The sequence below is a fragment of the Nipponia nippon genome, unplaced genomic scaffold (genome assembly GCF_047370975.1).
Source record: "Nipponia nippon isolate SJK-2023a ecotype South Korea unplaced genomic scaffold, ASM4737097v1 scaffold_3, whole genome shotgun sequence".
Lineage (NCBI taxonomy): Eukaryota > Metazoa > Chordata > Aves > Pelecaniformes > Threskiornithidae > Nipponia > Nipponia nippon.
In genome coordinates, this window is record NW_028262347.1 from 94,862,675 (window position 1) to 94,883,660 (window position 20,986).

The 20,986-nt window shown below is 39.9% G+C and overlaps 1 long non-coding RNA gene across 1 annotated transcript; it reads left to right on the forward strand.

Annotated features, from left to right (window-relative positions):
- Positions 1–522: 522 nt before the first annotated feature.
- Positions 523–13,446, forward strand: LOC148054775 (uncharacterized). Its single transcript, XR_015706916.1, has 3 exons — positions 523–589; positions 6,297–6,480; positions 12,797–13,446. It is a non-coding gene; the product is annotated as an uncharacterized LOC148054775 (long non-coding RNA).
- Positions 13,447–20,986: the final 7,540 nt, after the last annotated feature.

The window sequence follows — 20,986 nt, forward strand, 5'->3', positions numbered from 1 at the left end:
ATGAAAAAGACATGAATTTTTTAAGAGACCCAGTTGTCTCAGGGTTTTGTACTTTCGAAGGAAAAGTAATTCCATTGCTTTTGAAATCACAAACCAAGGTGTGAGTATAATTTCATATTGCAGGAAGAGTGCTAAAGCAGATCTACAAGTGATCTATTTTTATAAGCTTCTGTCTCATTTCCAAGAGACCTTCCATATCTATGTGTAAGAGAAGGATGGCAGGTTAGACTCAAAAGGAGCATAAAGCATAGCAGTGCTTGCCTTGCTCTGAAATAGCAATGTTCATAACCTGGTGCCAAACATGGGAGCACATGAAATCTCATATTGCATCATTCACCAGCATGACAACAGCTACAAGGGAACTAGAGACAGGGAGCACAGAAACTGCCCTCGGACCTGGGCGTTGCAGAACCCCTTAACTAGGTTCAGCTGCAAAAGCACAATCAACCCTAATGAGGGAAAACACCTGGCAGGGCAGGAGGTATATAACCACCTCAGCTGCTAGACTCTTAAGTCTGCTGGATTAGGACTCATACTTGTGCTTTGTTGTAAGGAAGCTTATTTTTTGTAGACCAAAGAAGAAGAAGAGGTATTTTCCCTTTTGGCCTATGAAATATGTGGATGTAAATAAGCATTTGAGGGTGGTGGGGTTGGGTTGTTTTTGTCAGTTTGTTTCATAGAGGTGGTGACTCAGACAAGAAAAATAATTCAGGTCAAATGGGAATGAAATTTCTGGGTTTGTTTTGGGTTTTTTTTGAGTGGGGGGAAAGCAAGCCACTACAAATAACTAGAAAATTTATTTTAATCCCAAAGTAAGTATTTTATTTTCTGTGGGGAGCAGGAGATTGTTTTCAGAAGTAAATTTGTATGAATTTCAAAACAAAATTCTTATTTGTACATAGCAAAAGGAAAGACTGTTTCCAAGCTGTTGCTTTTTTTTTTTTTTTTTTTTTTTCTGTTTCCTTGCTGCATTGATCTGTTGAAATGGCTTGGCCAGTTGTAGACTCACAGATTGATTCAGGCAAGTGCATGTGAGGGCTTTTTCTGGGAACAAACTAGTCTTCTGAAATATTTTCACGTTTCTTCTTCAAAGCCTATATAAAACATACTAAATTTGATCTTCGGCTTGATAAGTGGCTCCGAGGAGGTCCGAGTGTCCTCTGTTTCCGTTGAAGCCATGAAATAATGTTCTGATAGTGCATAGTGTTTTCCAGGGTTAGGTTGCCAACTCATGCAAAAAGCTTTGCAAACGTTTTATCCTGCTCCCAGAACTGGGGCAGCAGCATAGCTCTGAAATGTCCGTCCTAAGCAAGAGTGCTTTGCATGCATGCATGTGAGCAAACTCATTGACTTATGTACTTATGTACTGCAGTATCTGTAGCCAGGTGCTTTTTTTGTAGCAGATAGCTTTGTAATTTGAATTAGTGTTGAGCAGCTCAAGGAAAATGGTGAAAATATTTAAGCCTTATTTCTTTAAGACACTGTGAGACACAAGTCATAACTTCAAGCAAGCAGGAGTTTTTAAACAAAACTTACCTAGAAATTTACATCCAGGCAAATGCAATCCTGCCTGTATATCCACAAAAATCACATTTCTGAAAAGAAAACTCCCGAGTTTCATAGGGCATAGTATTAGTATTTTTCAGAGGAAAAAAAAAAAAAAAAAAGGCAAACATCAATAGCCTAGGCAGAGAAAAGGAATGGTCACAAAATGGCTTCTCAGAGGAGCCAGCTAGGAAGGTGCATCCCTCAGAAACTTGGCCTTGTAAGAGTTGCTACTTGCCATCCCCACCCAAGACCCTCCTGGGAAAATTTGTGTATCATTTGAGACACGGCTGTGCAGATCTTGTGATAAAGAGAAACTCCTATTTGATTTAGTTTGCTTTGACTGCGTTAAAAAACCATGAAGAATATAATGCAATTCCCTGCACGTCAGAGCACGAGCACAGTCATTGCTGTGTCACTCAGCTGTTGTGTTTTCAGACTGGCCCCTTTCTGCCCTCTCCCTCAACACAGGTTCTTGCTGTCATTGATATTCCCTGCCCTGCCTCGGCACTAGGGCTAGAGCCAGCAGGGTCAGGTTTACTTTGCCACTTAAGTTTTTCAGGAAAGTTACTATGAGACAAAGACCAGTATTAAGCCTGAAGCAACTCACTTTAAAGCAGTGGTTGGCATACCCTGATCAGAAACCCTGCCTCTACTGCTTTTTACTATGCCTTTACTTCACAAACATCATAGGTGTGCAAAATGCAAACTGCAGGGCACTGCAGATGAGTGTCAAAGTTGCCTGTGAGTATGAGAAGAAAAGGCAGTGATGCTGATGATGAAGGCAGCAGTTGGCTGTCAGGCCTCAGTCTCTGGCACACTACACAAACTGCACTTTGTGTCACATTCCTTGCATGCACCTGCCAATTCTGTAATGCACAAACTTTGCTGAGGGAGAATTTCAGATGGTTTCTTGCTGTTTTGTGAGGATTTGTTTTTTTTTTTTGAAAAGCAAGTTTGATTATATTTCTTTGCAAAGCTGTAAAAATAAGAAATAGCTAATGGAGGATTGAAAGTAACTATTGAAGTCAGAAATAAAATATACGTTAATTGGTACATTTGCTTCAATTACATTGGAATACTTTGGTATAAGGTTGTCCTACGGGTTCAAAAAGGAAGGTGCACTTTATGTATAGGATAAATCTATCCTTGGCTATTACCATTTACTTAGCCCTTAAGTAAAAAAATGTTGAAGAAAAATGAGAAGAAGTCAAAGATGTTTAGCAGAGTGGAATGATTAATCTTGAATTATGTGGCTTAGGCATGGATATACATGATCAATGTTTCAGCTGAGTGAGGGGGGAAAAAGATAACCTAGTCTAAAATGCAAATGCGAAGCATATTTTGGCCAACTGGGGTAAAACAGCATTGGTGACAAAGGTGAAAGCAGAACAGGATTCTGCAAAAATTAGTGGTAAAACAAAGGTTTTACACTTAATAGCAATATTTGGAAAGAAATGTCATGTGATTATGGTCTTCCTGGTTTCTTGCGACTTTGAATGAAATACATTTAGTTCCTGCACTGTCCAGGTGAGGGTGATGTGTTCTCAGCCCAATTTTTGCAGATGAGGTAGGTGCACATGTTTCCAGGTATATGGATGATGCCTGGGCTGTAGCAAGCTTTAGACTCTTCTGAGGCCAATATATATGCTAGGTCTGGGATGCCCCAAGATGTTAATCTCCTTGATGTTTCGCTTCAGTAACAGAAATCTTTGGATTACACATTGCTCCTGATTGATAGTCTCATGCCTCCATTACTAGGGTATATAATATCCATCGCTACTAAATATTCAGAAAACCTATCTAAAGACCAAACTGTGAGCTGGGAAGAAGCTTCTAATGTTGGTGTGGGTAGTCAGCTAAGATGCTGTTGGGATTTGAGTATTTTAAACCTTAATACACATCTGTGTTTTGGTCTTCTTTGAGCCACTCTTTCCACACACTTCTAGGAAAAAATGCAATTATTTGTGGACAAAATTTCATACCCTTGAAGAATAAGAAAATGTTTTTAGTCACAGAAATAATGCATGGCAGCTTGGCTTCAGTGCAGAGCACCCATGGGTGGATGTCCCAGGATCCTACCACCTAATACTTCTGTTTGGAGTGCAGCAGTACAACTGTCTAGACTGGGAGGTCATTTCCACTCAAGAAGATTGGCTTTCTGGGGAAAGGGGAGGGGCCCTGACCCATGTTTCATTTAATAGGATGAAAGTCCTAAAAAGGAAGATGTGTTCCCTAGCAAAAAATTGGTTTACAAGTTAATTATTCAAAATTAGTCAATTTTTGTTGTTACTAGAGTATGACATGAGACCCTGTCAACAGTGATATTATTCCCTCTAGGTGTCTGACAGCCAACATTTTGTCAGCTTAAATATTGGTTCTCTCCTAAGACCAGTCAAACTGATGGGAGGGCCTGGACTCAGCTGAAAGAAGGCTCCTGAGAGGGACAACCCTGCAGCAAAGCAAGAATGCTGCACAGAAATCTGAATCTCAGCAGCTGACAAGGGACCATTTTATCCTTGGCAGGGTGCTCTCTATCCACAGCAAGCTCTGCACAGAAGAAGCAGTAGCTATTGTCCCTACCCTCTCTGAAAAACACGTCCCTGTTCTGAGGGCAGAACCCTCCTGACACCCTGCAGTCCCCTGGGACAGAAAAGTGGGGTAATGCCATAGGGCACAGCAGGCTGGGGAGAAATGCATGACAGTCCCGCACAAGATAGAAGGATGCCCTGAGGTGCAATAGAGTGGGAAGTATGTAATTGCAGGTAAGCACAGATGATAGAGATGCGCTTTCTTCCAAAATGTGGAGGTCAGTGTGAGACACAAGATCAATGTCCCTTAGCTGAATTGATTAAATAGCTCAAAGACAGCATCTAGCATTAAAATGATATATGGGAAAAAAAAAAAGTGAGGAAGACCCTTGTCATACAGAAAATAGTCTTAAGTCACAGTCATGTTCAGAGCATGCTCGAAGTCCAAGGATCATGTCAGTTCTGGTGACAGCAGCCACCTCACTACAGAAATGTGAGACAGTGACACCAGGTTGCCATTGTGTTTGATTTGTATTATCACCTTGATTCTTCTTGATAGATCAGGTCTGCTTTTTGTAAGGGCCACAATCTTAATGTTAATGTGGAAACTTCTTTCTTCCCTTAAATGAGACTGTTGCCAGATGTGTGTGGCACTTTACATTTAGAGGTGTAAAGGGCTTCACAGCTCTTTTAGGACTCTGCCTTAGAAAGACATCTCACTACCACAGTTTCATTAATTTACATGAGTGTGAGATCACCCCATCTGAGCTTAGGTAAATTTGATTCAGAAACTGAGCTGTGTTGTATTGATGTAAGTATCTTGAAGATCATTCCGATGGGTTTTGAATGATTTGCTGTTTATCAATCTGGGCCATAATTTATTGTACAAATCTTCCCATCCTTAAATCCATGCATTAATCTCTGTTTTCTCGGAGACTTGAGTTCTGAGCAATGAAGAGTTAAAAAAAGCTATGTTAATGACTTAAACTTTTTGACAGTTTGTAAAGTTCTGAAACATCTAAAAGTTCTCCTCAGTTTCAGTTCCAAGTAGCCCTAGAACACCTCAGAGAGTAACTTTTAATGGAAGCACTGAGAAATTTAGTGGTCCCTCTGTTTTACATTCAAAAATATGAACACATAGAATATTTTAAATATTTTTACTTTAGGTTTATATATCAATATGAGGAAGTAGATAAATTACTATGAGAAATGTCACTGAAAGAGAACAGTCTGAATATCTCTCTTTTTAGGAAGCCACAGGTTAACTGAACGTTTAACAGGCTGCCTCCAGCTAAAATGTGCCATTACTGTACACAGGATGAAATAAAGCAAAAAACCCCAAACCCCTGTGACTTACAACACTTACATATGCAGGGATTTCCCTTTCTTTTCAGTGCAGTTGGTTTGTTAATTTGTCAGTTGTAGATGGGAGAAGTTTGTGTTATTTTTGTTTGTCTTGTTGGATTAACACTCCTTTTCATTGAATTTCAGCTGAAGCAAGAAACTCAAAGCAAGCTAAGACTTGGAGAAAGTACCACATCTAAACTGTATTTAGTGATTAGTATTAAAAAAGATAATTATGGCAATAACAAGGAGATATTGATGCTAATGTTTGAGCCTTTGTCCAACATGCCTCAAGAGACTAAATTTTGTGCTTAAATTGATATCAGAAGAGATACAGTAATTATTTAATAGTATTTAGAAATTAAGCCAAAGATATTTCATGGATTTGGTTGGTTTAAAGTTAATGCTATTTCAAGAAGATTATTGTTTTCTTAATTAAATGTAATTTTAACTGCTGAGCAAGCTAGGACAATTAAATACATCCTTTTACATTGCAGTTCTTTATTTTTAAATGCCCTCCCTTATTCTTCAGAAGATAACAACAGGATTTTAATCTCCTATGTTTCTGCTTTTGCACCAGCTGAAGGGCACAGATCAGTGTTACAAAGCATCATGGAAAATCCCATCAGTCTTCTTTATAGACCTTGTATTCTCTGCAGAGCCTGATGACATGAGGAGAGGCAAAGAGTAATCATATATAGCAGCTGGTGGGAGTTTTCCCTGAGTTGAGCCAGGACAGGTTCTGGAAAGGTGGTTGTTTTTGCAGCAAGGTGCTGGGCTGTTCCCAGATTTACTAGGTTAAGTGTGTGTCTGGGATTGGTGTTAGCCCCTGTATTATCTCCCATGTCCAGCTGACCCTCCTGCACTGCTTTTCAGCACTCCTGGAGCCAAATAGAAGGCTAGGATGTCCCTTATCTGCTCTGCAACTTGCACCTTGCCATGGGTATCCCTGCCAAGGCCATGAAGCTTCCTCCAGCTCAGCATGAGGAGTCTTCAGCCTGTGCCTGTTGCTCATGACATCATGCCTGCCATCCACCTCCCATCTGGCTCTGTGTAGCATGTAAGTACCCTGACTTGTTATTCTCAGAGATTTTTCTCCCAGATATGAACATCCCAATGCAAGATTTTACTCTTAATATTATATCTTCACTGTTTTTATGTCTTTGGCTGTGTTGGTAAACTACTAGTCTACTCTGGGGACTTGTAAGAAATATATAAAGGTGCTTTTGGTAATTTAATTTTTATTTTGACTGCTTGGTGAGCTGGTTGTAGTGAGAATGGAAGCAGAGAAGATTGTGAGTGCAGAGAGTGCCTTCAGCTGTCCCAGAGCTAAATCAGAAGCTCTTCCATGTAGCCAGTGGGAGGTTACATTTAAAACTCATGAAGACAACCCTGAAAAGACTAGATTAGTTCTGATGTGTTATTCCAGCCTTTACCCATTATACAAGCAGCAGATGGTTCATCATGTTATATTTTATTGACCTACAGGAAGTGATAGAAGAGGTGTTTTTGTCACTCCTACTTGCTACAAAACCTGTAAAAGTTGCTTTTAGATGTTAACTAGTGACTTTAAATTGGGTATCTGTCTTATTTAATGAGGAAAAGAGTAAAAAAAATCAATGGAAGTAGGGTTTGTAAATGTTATCTGAATCCCATGGGCTTAATAGGTAGGATAGTTTTGTAGACAGCAAGAGCAATATGGAAATCCTTGAGGTAATTTCATGTAGTGTTGTTCCATATTTGTAATTCTTTGGCTGTGCAGATGACTTCCTATCTGACCAGACTAAGTGAGATGGGTGAGTTACCCATTCAGAGGATTAAATGCTTCTGGCTAGAGGAAAGCAGAGTCCAAGCTTTCATGTGTGGCATGGAGTCAAGCTAGTATGATAAAACAAACTCAAAAAACGATCTAATTTTCATTTCTGACATGCTTAGATAACAGAAGAATCTGAAGCTGTTCTATTTTAAATGAGAAACCTAAATGGCTTACAAATGACCATTCAGGGGTAAATCAAGTTTAAAACATAAACTAGATGCCTAAAAGCAACTTTTGTAACTTTTCTGTGAGTTGTTCTCCTAAAACAAAAGTAGTCTGGAGTTGTCAGTCTCCTGAATGTTTTATAGACTTAGAAAGTTATGTCAAGAATGTGAACTTTGACAAAATTATAACTTTAGGGCATAGGAACTCCACTTTTTTTAAGCCTGTACAGAGAGGTGGTTCTGTCTGAGCCAAATTTGGACAAATGGAGACTGAGAATAGTGGCTGCAATTCCTGTAGATGTAGACAAAACCTGTCAGATGTGCAAGTGGCTTAGTTCAGTAAAACATACAGACCAGTCATAAAGCTGGAAGGAATTTATGGACATAAAGTATTAATTTCAATCAGCAGGGCACAGGTGGCATTTACATGTGAGGGACTGAGGCAGCATGGAGTGGATGAACAAATAGAAAAGCAGTCTAATAACTGGTAATAATCCTGTTTCATATCCAGCTTTGATCTGTTTGGCCACCCTGAACCTTCAGTGGAAAGTTGCATATACTTAATTTAATAGTTTCTGAATGATGAAGGCATATAGGGATGGCTCTACTCTGCAAATTGCTTTACAGTTTTTATCCCCAAGGAAAGTTTTCAAAAGCAAAGAGCTCCGAGGTATTTAATTTCTCTGGAGTGGGTTTTGAGAGCCTATCTTGTATCAAATGCCTATCTAACTTTACTGTTCCTCTGTGTGTACCTCGAATGGGTCACCACTGTGTGCTTCATGCTTCAAATCTTGGAGTTTACAGGAGAGTGGATTGCCGATGATGACTTGTGATTTCTTACTGTATTAAACAAGCAAGGTGCCACCATTCCACACAAAAAAAAAAAAAAAGAAAGTACACTTCCACAACCCAGAAAAGACAGAATTGGTACTTAGGGCAAGATGCTTTAAGAGCAGGCAAACAAAGGCCAAGGCAACTGTGGGCCTCTCGGAGGCCTCATGGCTCAGTCTATCATTTATACTGTAAAGAGGCACAGTGGCTGCTTTATGAAATACCACTCAGCAAGTTTCAGTTGGCAGTCAGCAGATTTTTCGACTGGGAAATTTCCTGTCGGCTGTATAACGGCTTTCATTGACTGAACAGAGAAGGCCAGCACAGCCAAAGATGAGAAAGAAGCAAAAAAAAAAAAAAAAAAAAAATTGACTTAGGGTTATGCCCATGTCTTGTGGAAGCCTGCTGTAGAAAAGGCTGGAACAATTCTTCTTAAACACTATTTCTACTTAAGTGTATTTTGAGTTGCTCAAGAAATGAAGACTAACAGTGATAAATCAGGGCTGAATAAAACATGCATTTGAGCCAATTTTCCCATGCATCCCAGCAGCTTTACTAAAACAGTTTGGTGTTGGAATCTACCTCTACTTTCATCCAACAAAGCTTTGTCTTCTAAATGCAAAATCTTTTTTTTTTTTTTTCAAACTGAATTAAGTCACCCAACTTGATTTTTCTCTAGCAAATCAGGTTGGTCTAGCACAAAAGCAGTTTATTATATATCCTCAAAGCTTGGTGCAGACTTGGACTGGGAACAGAATGAACCCCTCCTCTACCATTATAGTACCTTTGTGCTACCCTTCAACTTCTGTCTTGATGAGTTCAACAGCAGGAGGAAGGGTTTGTATTCCTAAATTTTAGTAATAAAAAGGGGGAATACTGTGCTAATGTTAACTGTTCGTGACCTTCTCCACTGCTGGGGCTCTGACAACATGATGCTGCTGTTCAGCAGGGTAGATTTATCTCTGAAGCCTGTGGCATCTCTTAAAAGAGCCACATCCATGGAGATTTGTCTTTTTTTTTTTTTTTCTCTAAGCAGAGAAACATTCTTTCATTCTAACAGGATTGGAGTTTATAGTGCCTGCATCTATTTTAGCAAATGCTAAATTTGTTGATGGAGGGTGATACCAGATCTGTTTTCCTTCTAACCATTCTCCATAACAAAAGCAAAAGAAAATAATTGATGTGCTGCTTTTACAGGCTCAGTCTGTCCTCTCTTCAGACTTAAGAGTAGACACTGCAAAAATTTGAAAATGGGGGTTTACTTCCATAATTCTTTACTGTCCATTCTTGTTTGTCTCTCCTGTACCATGCCACAAATAGAGCCCTAGGTCATGTTTCAGAGGCGATATAAAGCAATGGTAAACTGTAGATTTGGTCCAAATGACTGAACAAACTGATAGAAATTTGGTAGCTGGAGACCAGATCACAGTTTCCTGGAGAAGGGGGCAGGGTTACTGGGAAATCCAGCCTGCTTGAGCCATATCTCTGCTCACTACACTGCAGCTGCATCCCTGCGTCCTCAAAATAGATACCCTTGCACCTAACCTGAGTCCCATCTTCCTTGGCTGTAGGAATGGGGGTGATTGTGCAGTGCATTAGGGTCTGAGCATTAATGTGTTGTAGGCTGCAAGTTACTTGGAGACTAACTGTAGTCAATATAAGAATGAAGAAGTTCCAGCTCAGGAAGTGTCTGTAAATGTGTTAGCTCTGTAACGTGCTTGGACTTGAAATGCAATAGTGGGGAGAGAAATAACTCTAATTTACTCACTGAGGGTCAGAAAGGGGGAGCAAAGCATGAAAAATAGCAGAGGGGTGGCTATATGAGGTACTTTAGCTTATATTCTTAGAGAAAAGCTGTGCAGAGCTGTGGGTATGTTGAGTTCAAGCCAGTAATTTTTTTTAACTGTGAGCTTAACTGCAAAGCCATGAGAATTTTCTTTGCCTTCGTGAGCAGCAGTGTGTGGCCTGAGAGCTCAGGGCCTGGCTAGCTGGTGCCAGGCTTCCTCCAAGCTGTACTTCATTTGCCTTCCTCAGCAGGGGGGGGTCTCAGCCACCTTATTCACCAAATGACAGCTCGGGACAAATCATGGTAATTTACTATGCCAGCTTTTCTTTGAGCGACTTGTGCGCACCATGAAATGTACCTGTGTTGCCCAAGTGTTTTTGTTAAATTGTAAGTGTGTAGTCATACTGAGAGCATATTTTGTATTTGAGAACTGATTACGCACACAAATTGTTTGGCAAATGTTTTCTGAATAATGAACAAACAGTTGAGAAACTCAGTGTTCGCTGACAATACACACAAACAGAGCAAAGGTAGAATTCGTCAGTTATATTATTCATTACAAATTGTTCAACCAGCTCTAATATACTTTCTTTCCTTCTCTTGAGAAAAGATCAGGGATTATGTTCTTCAGTATATTTCTACTTGATTTCTTCTCTCACTAAATGGGGTTTACATTTGAAAATTATAATCTGCTGCAGATAAACTTTGTGAAAATGGTCTATTCCCTTATGTCAACCTACCATTACTTTTCTCTATCCTTATGATATCCCACTTTTTTTTTTCCCCTCCAAAGAGTAGACTAGTATTTCCAAATTCCCAAGCTACAACTCATTACCCTAGGAGCATCTCACAGACAGAGGGAGGCACTGAGGGGGATTCGCACTGCTGTTGGAGCAGAACAGACAGAAAAGCTGTTGTGCTGTTATTTTAAACAGCTGGGTCTTCTCTTTGATAAAGTTAACAGACCTGTGCAGGATTGACTGCAGTGAAAAGTTGGTTTCATCACCCTTCTGCTACTGCTAGAAAATGTTGTTCTTTTCTCTTTTGAATTCATGGGTTTAAATCGTTCCTCCCAGAGCAGCGAGATCTGGGGAAATGGCGAATAGGGTACCCTGAAGGGTGTCAAAAATAAGATTTGCTCACCTCTCAGTGCTGCAGGCTCAATGGAAATGAGCTGTCTCCAGCCAGCCATTGGCGGAGCCCTCAGAGCCCATGCATCACACAGGCAAGAGCTCAGATAATTCAGTATCATCTGCTCTCTCATACACACTTTGCTGGTAGCTCTGTGCACAACGGCAAAAGCTAAACCTCAAAATACACTGCTTTCATAAACTTGGCTGTATGGGTAGTTTGCTGTTCTGTGCTTTTTCCCTCTGGCCATCCTCAGGGATTCTTTTTTCCTATGCTGCTTCTTAAACCAGTATCTGTGGGGTGTTTAGCGTTGCTCATGGCGCAGTTCCTTCCCCGTGCTTGCGGCGAGGCCAGCATGGGCTGGTTCTGCCTTGCATGAGCTGTGACTGCTGTATGTGACAAGGCCCTGCAGCTCAACTCCTCATCTTGTATCTGCCTCAGGGCTTCCAGCCCCTGTACACCAAACCTGTTTTTTCATAGCCCCTGACTGCAAGCCAAAGGGCCTATGGGACTAATATTTAGGTTATTTGCCAGGTGGTACTTGAAGTGGTGTGCATGGTAGTGCTGCATATGAATTCACAGACTGGCAGAGCCATGCTCATCACCTGCCCTTCCTTTGGAAGACAAGACAAGCCAGCCACCTTCACCCTGGCAGCTGGAAATAATAGACCCACCCCAAGCTTGTTCAAGAAGTGATAATGCTTCTCTTCTCTGCTCACCTTCCCCCTCAGATGCTTGAGGCTGGTACCATTTTGAGGTATTTGAATTAAACATTTCTTGTGTTTATTCTTTGGGTGTTTTCTCCCATTTTTTTTTTGTGGCTTTCTCAACATGATATTTGAAATAAATTATATCTTGAGGTGCTTCAATATTTAATGTTTTTCTCCCAGCAAACCCTGGGAAGGCATAGGCACAAACACAAACATTTTCTATTTTGACACTGTGTGCAGTAAGTGATATCTATTCTTCCTCATTTGTTATTTTTATCCGCTTACCCTTTTTTCTTCTCTGTTGCTACTCTGCAGCTTTTCTAACCCTTCTCCATTTCTGTAGCAAAAATTAAACTCAGATGAAGAAAGTTTTTCAGCTTTTAGAAAGTTACCGTGTTTCAGTTGTCCTTTTCAAAAGTGAGATTGCCAAAGGGGGGGGAACAATATGGGATAAAAACAAAACAGAAAAAAGCATCAATGATTCTATTACATTCAGTGAAAACTTTAAGGTTTAGGTTTTTAAACCCTCTGCTGTGGAATTTTCCAGGGCGGGGGGGGGGGGGAGAGAAGGGAAAGATGTGCATAAGAAAAATTATTGGGAAAATGAGCATTTGCTGCTGTGAAAGACATAACTCTGAGAATTCAGCCTTCCCCAGCACCAGCATTTGGATGATTAGCAAGGAAACAGTTTCAATAATTCTGTGGATAACACAAAGATGATCAGGCAGAACTTGGCTTATTGCTATAGCTGCTTCTGGAAATTATTACAGTCTATTGCTACTCAATAGATGGCACGGATGTAGTTTGAGATCAAAGGTTACTAAGAATCAGAAACAACCAGGAGATTGGGATTCTCATTTTCCAGAGCTGGCTTTTTAGCTAGCACAGACGGTAATTTCTCTTGGCTTGCTGAATAAGAGACATTTTATTGTTTGCAGAGTCATTCAGTAGCTGAAGGTCTGAGCCAAATGTGTCTGCAGCTCTCCTTCATGGACGGAGTATTTTAGCTCTCCCAAGAATGCTGTGACTGTCTATGACAAGCAAGGATTATGTTCACGGTGCAACTGATGACATTTGGCTTTGTAGAAAATGGTAAGGTTGCTAAGGAATGGTTGACTTCTCCAAAGGCAGGGCAGTACTGTGGGATGAAGTGAAGCTCATAACACCCTAGTTTTTTTTCCAAACTACTACCCTAGTGTACATGTTCGGACATCTGGCTCTGTCTATTTCACACTATAGACCCAGCTAGGTGACATAACACAGCATTTTATTTTCTTGTAGGGCTTGGGGAATTCATGACTGGTTATTGGTGCTTATTTATGTTTGGATGTAAACATTGTATCAAATGTGCTTTTACTGCCATTTGTTCCAATAAAAAGGTAAAAAAGTGTAATCTAAATGTACACTTGTCCATGAGTAATGAGTAAGAAGAACAGCTAGTAAGTTAGCAGTCTTACTGAACATGAAATACGATGGGAAAAAGTACAATAAATGCATACAGAAGGAGAAATGGAAGAAAATGCATTTGTTTTGAAACAAACTGCAAAGGAGGAGACAATTGTACTCTAGACTTCCATTCTGTCAGAACATAATATAAGCAGCTCTCTTGATTCTTATGGAAAGTCTTTCAATGTAATTTTCTGCAGCTTTTAAAACAATAAAAAACTAAGGATGAAACATGGATTACTCCTCTAAGGAGTGTCTGCCACTTTATGCTTTCTCAAAACCCTTGTCAGTAGAACATCTTGGCCATTGTGTTAGGAAAAAGTGTATTTGCCATTAAGAAGATATTCAGAAGAACAAAGCAAGGCAATGAGATGCTTGAGACAACAGCTAGCTTTTCAGCAACATATAGCATTCTAGCAGGCTACTTCTGAAAGTTTGCGTGACTTTCATATGCAGCCCAGTAAGGCTAGCTTGTGCCTGTCTCTCCCAGAGAGCTAGTCGTGAACTTGTTAACTTTCATAATGGAGCACTATTTGTAGCAATCTCTGTATTATCAGTAGCAATCTCTTCCACTTAGGGATTTTGCTACCATATCTTTCAGATTGCATAAGGATGACATGGTAGGATTAAGCAAAAAGCTGGTGGGAGCTTTCTGTGAAAATGCATTTGACCAATTTTGAAGACATCATTTACAGAAATGCTTGCAGACAGTCTTTATGGCAGCTGGAGAGGGGAATAGGGCACTGGATCAAGGGAGGAGAGATGTTTGTTGCTCAAACTCAGCAAATGCAAAAGGAATATTTATCTAAATGTAACTTCGTGCAAACCTTTAAAAGCAAGCCTACAAAGGCTTTCTATGTTAAAGCTGTGTCCTTCAATGTGCTTATACAGGCTTAATGGTGCTGCAGGCTAATGCGCTAACCATTCACCTTCATGCTGGTTGAGACCATGTGTAATTGCAGAGGAACAGATCTCCCTTGGTCCCAAAGGGAACTACCAAACAAGCACAGTTAATGAAACTACTTTCTTCTGGACATGTGTCACTTGGGTCAATTCATTTCTAAACTCAGTTATGGATGGAGCTCTTTTGCTTACTCCACATATACCAAAAAGATTTCTCTGCCTCTTTTCCCTAAAGCCTTTCCCCTTTTCCCCATACTGAATATTTGGCAGTATTCAGCTGCAGAAAATAGATAGCTGCATTGAGCATCATTGGGGGTTTGTAAACTGCCACCTTTCTTTTTCTAACTTCCTATTTCTGTAACACTCCCAAGAAATTCCTGATCTTTGAGAGCCGGGAAATATGCAAAGCCCCTATCTGCACCTCTATGGCCTGCAGCCAGGTCAGCACTTTGCAAAAAGCTTTGTCTCTTACAGACCTTAAATTGACTATTTCTTAACTTTGAAATAATGCTTGAAATCATTAATAACTTGAAATAATAGAATGCTTCAAGAGCTGCTTTCTAGAAGCTTTTATGACACTTGGAAATATATCTCTATATATTTAACTCCCATGCGAGGGGACAAAGCATTCTTGATTTAGGCTTTTTTCCATGCAGCAGTATTAATATTGGAGAGTGAAAGTTCTTGCCAGGTATTGCACCTAAGCTGTTGATAAAGAAGTATTTATCCCATTCTATTGCATTCCAGAGTGGGTTTTGGTCCTTTTCTGAGCACACAGTCATAGCTGTGCTGCTCCAGTGTCAGCTAGGAGACAGCACTAACGTTAAAGAGATCTGAGCTGTTTGACCATGCAGATTATAATAAAGACCTCAAGGATTTTTATTCTACATTAGAACAGTAGATTAGAATAATTTATTTTTTTTAAATAGGAGTTTATTGTAAAATATCGGGTTTTACCACTGGTAAAATTATTCAGAGGATGCACCAAAGATTTTAAAGCAGAACAAGTATCAAAGCAAAAGGGATTTCCAGCTAACAGAGTTAGTGATACGTTTGAGGAAGATTCTTCTGTTTTCCATCAGTTGTTCACCTTCTTAATTTTATGTTGCAAGTTGTGCATGTTTTAATTAGTGGTACATTGAAAGATGAACATACATAGCTTTTCACACCATAATCTCATTTGGATATGCTAGAGCAAATAATGTAATTTTACGTTCACTTTTCCTTTGCCTGTCTTAAAGTATTTTTCAAAATCTTATAAAGGCCACCACCGGCAACATCACCTCAGAAAAAACTTTTAGATTTTGCTGGATAACTACATTGCTCTAAACAAGAATGGAAATGTATTTTAACCAAGGCACTTATTCCCAAGTTCTTAATTAAATCAGTCCTTGCTTAATTTTCATATTTTTTCCTTGCCTCAACTTTCCTTTTAACATTCTAGTGAAGAGATATGAATCTGATGTCCATAAGAGGAGCTTTTATCACTATATTTTGACTACAAAATTCTCCTGGCACTTAACCATGAATTTTTCATTTCTTTTAATTTTTTTTTTTTGTACAATTTTTTGTTATTTGCTATTAAACTAAGCCATCTTCTTCCTATGGTGGTATTTGTCCACCTAAATATTTCCATTATTTCCAGTGGCACTACTCATGATTAATTTATTTCTGCAAGACAGCAAATCTTTCAGCCACAATAAGCTCAAGTACTGTATGTTGGCAAAATGTTAGGTGCTTTTGCTCTCACAAAAGCTGATGAGCAGAACAAGCTTGTTTGTCCTGAGTGCTGATGACATCGGTATCCTGGAGACTGTTTTTTCTCCTTTTAAGATACAGGAGGACTTGGAAATTTTTATTTCTCTGGGTACAAAAGCATTAGCCACACTTCCTATAACTTCAACAAGTACATGCAACACAGGGAATGTGCATCAAGGCCGAGGCCTTTCCTCCTTCCATAAAAACTTTTTTTCTCCTTCATCCAACTGCAGAGCAATGTGGCTGAGGTCATGCCATGTCAGAGGCAAAGGTTTCAGTCTGTTGACTTCATCTGCCCTGGGAGTGCCACACTGGGAGCATCCCATTTTGTGGCCCTCCGACTATTGTATCCCCACGTGCAGTACACAGTAAAGGGATGCTTCTATATACCATCACTTTACTGTCTGTCCATTATATGCTCTTTGGATGGTATACCTTGTGTTATGCTCATTGAGAAATATGCTTCTCTTTGTTAACAACAGAAAAACAAATCAGCCCAAAACATAATTTTCAAAAGATGCTTTTCCACATCAGGTTGCAATAAGCAAGAAGAGCTCATTCACACTATTTCTAGTGGTGTGTTAATGAAATATTATGAGCAGACAACTGCTGCAATAAAAACTCAAGCAACGTCGAAGTTATGTCCTTTATAAATCATACTTTGCAGGGGAGTTAATGCTTTTTGGCTGCTTTGATGTTTAAGACCTGGATATACACAACACTACCCATATCTAGTGTTTGGTTTTGGCTTTGTCCCTACCCAGTCTGATCTTTGGGAAAGATTTCTGATGTCGTTATAGAAGTTAACCAAATTCAAGTCTGCTGTTTTGTTCAGTCCCTGATCTCTCCCCAATACTTTCCATCCCTGTTGTACTCAGAGGCCCCTCAGCCTGGCTTCTGCGAGGCCAAGCGTTTGCATGAATTATGAGGGCAGCATTGCAACAGCGAGGCAGAATCAGACCAAGAGTGCTGACCATTTTTGTCCTATCACGTTGGCTGTTGTCCCTTCTTTTTCTTGGAAGCTACTTATCGTGTCTTGCCTTCAAGGACAGTATTTCATTTTGATTTGTGTGGAACAGCAAGGAAATGGAGATCGAAGTGATCAGCTGCTGAAGTGTGTGTCCTTTACCTTTCATTAGAGGTGTTAGTTCACATCTTCATGAAGGATGTATTACGTGATCACAGAAATAGAATAGATTTACCTCTTTTTAAATGCCTTTTATCAATTTCCGCTTGCCATAAAGTATGAATTATTGACAAACCCCAGGCCTTCTGTCACACCTACCTCTCTGGTTTAATAGCCCTCTCCTACATGCCCTTGTTGCTATGGTGCTCCATTTCACAGCTACAATGCATTATATATTGTAATAAGTGATATATGCTCAAGGCAGCCCAAAAAGTCAGCGTGCTGGCAATTAATAACTTTGAATTCTTGACTTAAGCAAAGTTTTTTTGAGGGCATAAGGCAACCAAAGTGCTGACAGGAATGGCAAAGGTGCTCATCAGATAATTCCCATGATACTTACCATTTGAAAATGCATCATGGGAAAAGGGATTTGCCTAGAAGTGGTGAGTAAAATATTGAATGTGTGCAGCAGAGAGACAGATTTCTCAGATATAGGTTATCATATTTTACTGATGTTTTTTGTTAAAAATAAACAAACCAACCTATGTCTTCTGCCCGTTTCCTTCTGGCTCATAAGTAAAAAATTGGCAGAAAATGTGATGATGTCTTAAATGTGTGAGATCTCAGATATTTTTGTGCAGCAACTTGAAATGAAAAGTCTGGAATTTTTCAGAGAGAAAAAAAAACAGGAAACTACATTACCTCTTTCCTTACAATAACAACCTATATTCTGTGTCTTTATTGTGCACAGAACTGCCAGGATTATTAAAAAAAAAAAAAAAATCAAAATTTCTGACTTGGGAATTGAACCTTCAAGTGTCTTCCTGTGTAAATTAATGAGTTGGTGCTACCGCTTGTTTAAAAAGCTAATGGACAATTGTCCATCTAAAAAGCACTTGCAATCACAGGTATATTAACATGTACATTCATTGTAATACAAATCGAAAATTTAGTAAAGCTACATTTATTCACTGGATATTAATATTGATAATAACACATACATTATTAATGTGTAATAAAGTGAAGTAATATAAATATATAAAGTAGCATTTGACAGGAGCGGCTAGAAAGTGTCAAGGGAAATGACTCCAGATGCAACTTGCTACGTTAAAACACAGTTGTCAGGGGTCCTTTTAGAAGAGCCTTACTGCTAACACCATGCTGAAGCAAAATATGTTTAAGTTTGCCAAAACCTTTTTTTTTTTTACTTCAAAATGTGGAGTATAAAAGTGAGAAATAAGCATGGTCTTAATGTAAAGATACTGTTCTCACAAAATAATTACTCCAAAGCACAGGCCTCTAGCTCCACTGATGCTTGGTTGGGCATGCTCTGAAATGAACCACTTGCCCCGTTTTCGGCATTCCCAGAAACACGGGTAACCAACTTGTCAGAAATGGCTGAGTCTGTTACCAATGTTTTAGAGAAAATGTTGAGTGTCCAGGGAAGTCTTGGTGGACCTTGAATTTTCTGGCAGCTGTAAGTCCCCTGCAAGGCATAACCCACTTGGGAAATCCTCCAAAAGGAAGGGTTTGTATCTGGGTTTTTTACTGTTGCTGAATCCCGTCACCACTGTTTTTCGAGGTTTAAATGCTCAGCCCTTCTCTGCCTGCCTGGTGCCCCTGCTGAGCTGATTCCCAGCTCTGCCAACGCCACTGTCAGACAGGGTGCCGCAGCGATGGGCACCTTTCCCTGGCGGGGAGGCCAGGCAGGTGGAGGGCACCGCCACCTGCCAGAGGTTAAAACGCTGCTGCTTCCCACTGCCCTGGCTACGAACTGCCTCCTGCCACCAGCATATGAATGAAGCAGACATTGGTGTCTCCCTGACTTTTCCCTTGTGTTGGCTCGTGATGTTTATCTAGCGAGCAGGAGTAACCTTAAAAATAACTCTTGGGAAGAAGTCTAACACTGACTTTGTTCTATCTTTAATCTCAGGCAGACCGTTGTCAGCAAAAGATTTTTTTTTTTTCCCATACCAACTTTTTTCTACAAGATAGCACTGTACTGAGACCCAGAGACAGAGACTGTATTCCCAGCTCCGATGTTTTTGGTACCTCTCCTTAACCCTTTCCAACCCTTCCACCATGTACCTGGCACGTCACACACCACCTCTCTTGGGCAGCGATTGCTCTTTGCTGCACACTCTTACACCACCTACCAAGTCTCGACTAGGGTCTCTTCTTACGCGCAAAAGGTAAATAACAAAACTAAAGGGAAATTGCTAATGGGACCAATTTCTTTTTTTTTTTTCCAAAACATCCTGCTAAAAAGTCTTAACAAGAGGGGAAGATAGCCAAAAGCACAGGCTTTATTTTAGCACGAGTTAAAGTGATGTGTTTGTGCGCACTGAGATTGCCAGGCAGAATATAACTCTGTGGAAACTTCTGATACTTTAAAATGTGTTTTCAATCCAAATTGGACAAAAGGCTATGTTTTGAGAACCTTAGACTAAAATGCTCCCGTAATGTATTTGGAGCTGCTGCCATTTTGTTCATGTTAGATCATTTTCCAGAGTGTAAAAGATATTGCCTTGCAGGGAAAGAAAACAGATTTTTTTTTGGAATAGGGTCAACACATTGTGACGTAAACATCAAATAACATCCATTATTAAGTAGGCTATATAAATAGCAATTACCACTAAGTTCATTGATTCATGAAATCATTGAATAATTTAGGTTAGCATGGACCACAGGGAGGGTTAAATAGTCCAAGCTACTGCTCAAAGCAGGGCTAGCTTCAGAGAGCAATTAGCTCGCTGAGGGGCTCCTCCAGCTGAGCACCTGAACACCTCCAATGATGGAGACTCCACAGCCTCTTTGGACAACCGTTGCAGGGCTTAACCTTTTCATGGTGTTTTGGTTTTTGTTTGGTTTTTGTTTTTTTTTTCTTTTTCCCTCACCTTATACCCAGCTCTAATTTATCTTGCTGTGATTTATGAACATTTCTTCATTCTTTCACTGCCCACCACAGAGGAGTGTCTGGCTCTGTCTTCTCTGGACCCCCCTCTAGGTGGTTGAAGACCACAGCAGGTCACCCTTGTTCCTTTTTGTCGAGGCTGAGCAAGCCTGGCTCCCTCACCCTCTCTTTGTAAGTTGTGTGCTCCAGCCCCCTCCATGGGGGTATCAATACCTCTCCCCTAGTGAGGGACAGTGTTTGGAACACTGCGTGTGTGATGTGGCCTTTACAGGTGCCCAGTGGAAGGAAATAATTAATTCCCAACCTGCTGGCTACCTTCTTGATAAGCTGCCCAGGATGAGAGTTCAGGGCTTGCATTTGCCTTTGCTGAGCTGCCTGAGGCTCCCCCGAGTCCATCCTTGCAGCTTGCCATGTTCCCTGAACAGTAGCCCTGCCCTCCAATGCGTCCTCTGCTCACTGCAATGTGGTGTCACTGCAATTTTGCTGAGGGTGCATTTTTTCCAGTTATTTTGGTCCCTGGTGGAGATACATCAGCCCCAGTATTGACTCCTAAGGAGGCCACTCATAACTGGCCACTGGTTTGAACCACTGCCCACTCAAACCCAGCAGTCCAGTTCAGATTTTTACCCATGTCTAAAGCAAATTAATCATTGTAATAATTATAATATAATCATTATATTTTATATTTTAATATAATTAAAGTAATTAGAGTAATTAAATAAAAGAAGGTAAACAGAATCAAAATGGGAACATTGGCATGTTTTCCAGAATTGAAATGGTGTTTCATCATACTTTAAAACTGGTATAAGTTATTTTGATATATTCATCTTTCCTTTCTCTGCTTTTCATTAAAATTAAGAGATAGCTAGAATCAATTTCTAAATTATTGCATTTTTAAATAAAATTAAGTAGACACTGTTCTGCAAGTAATATTAAGCCATAAGAATGATCCTTTGAATTTTTAAAGGAAAGTTTCAGGGT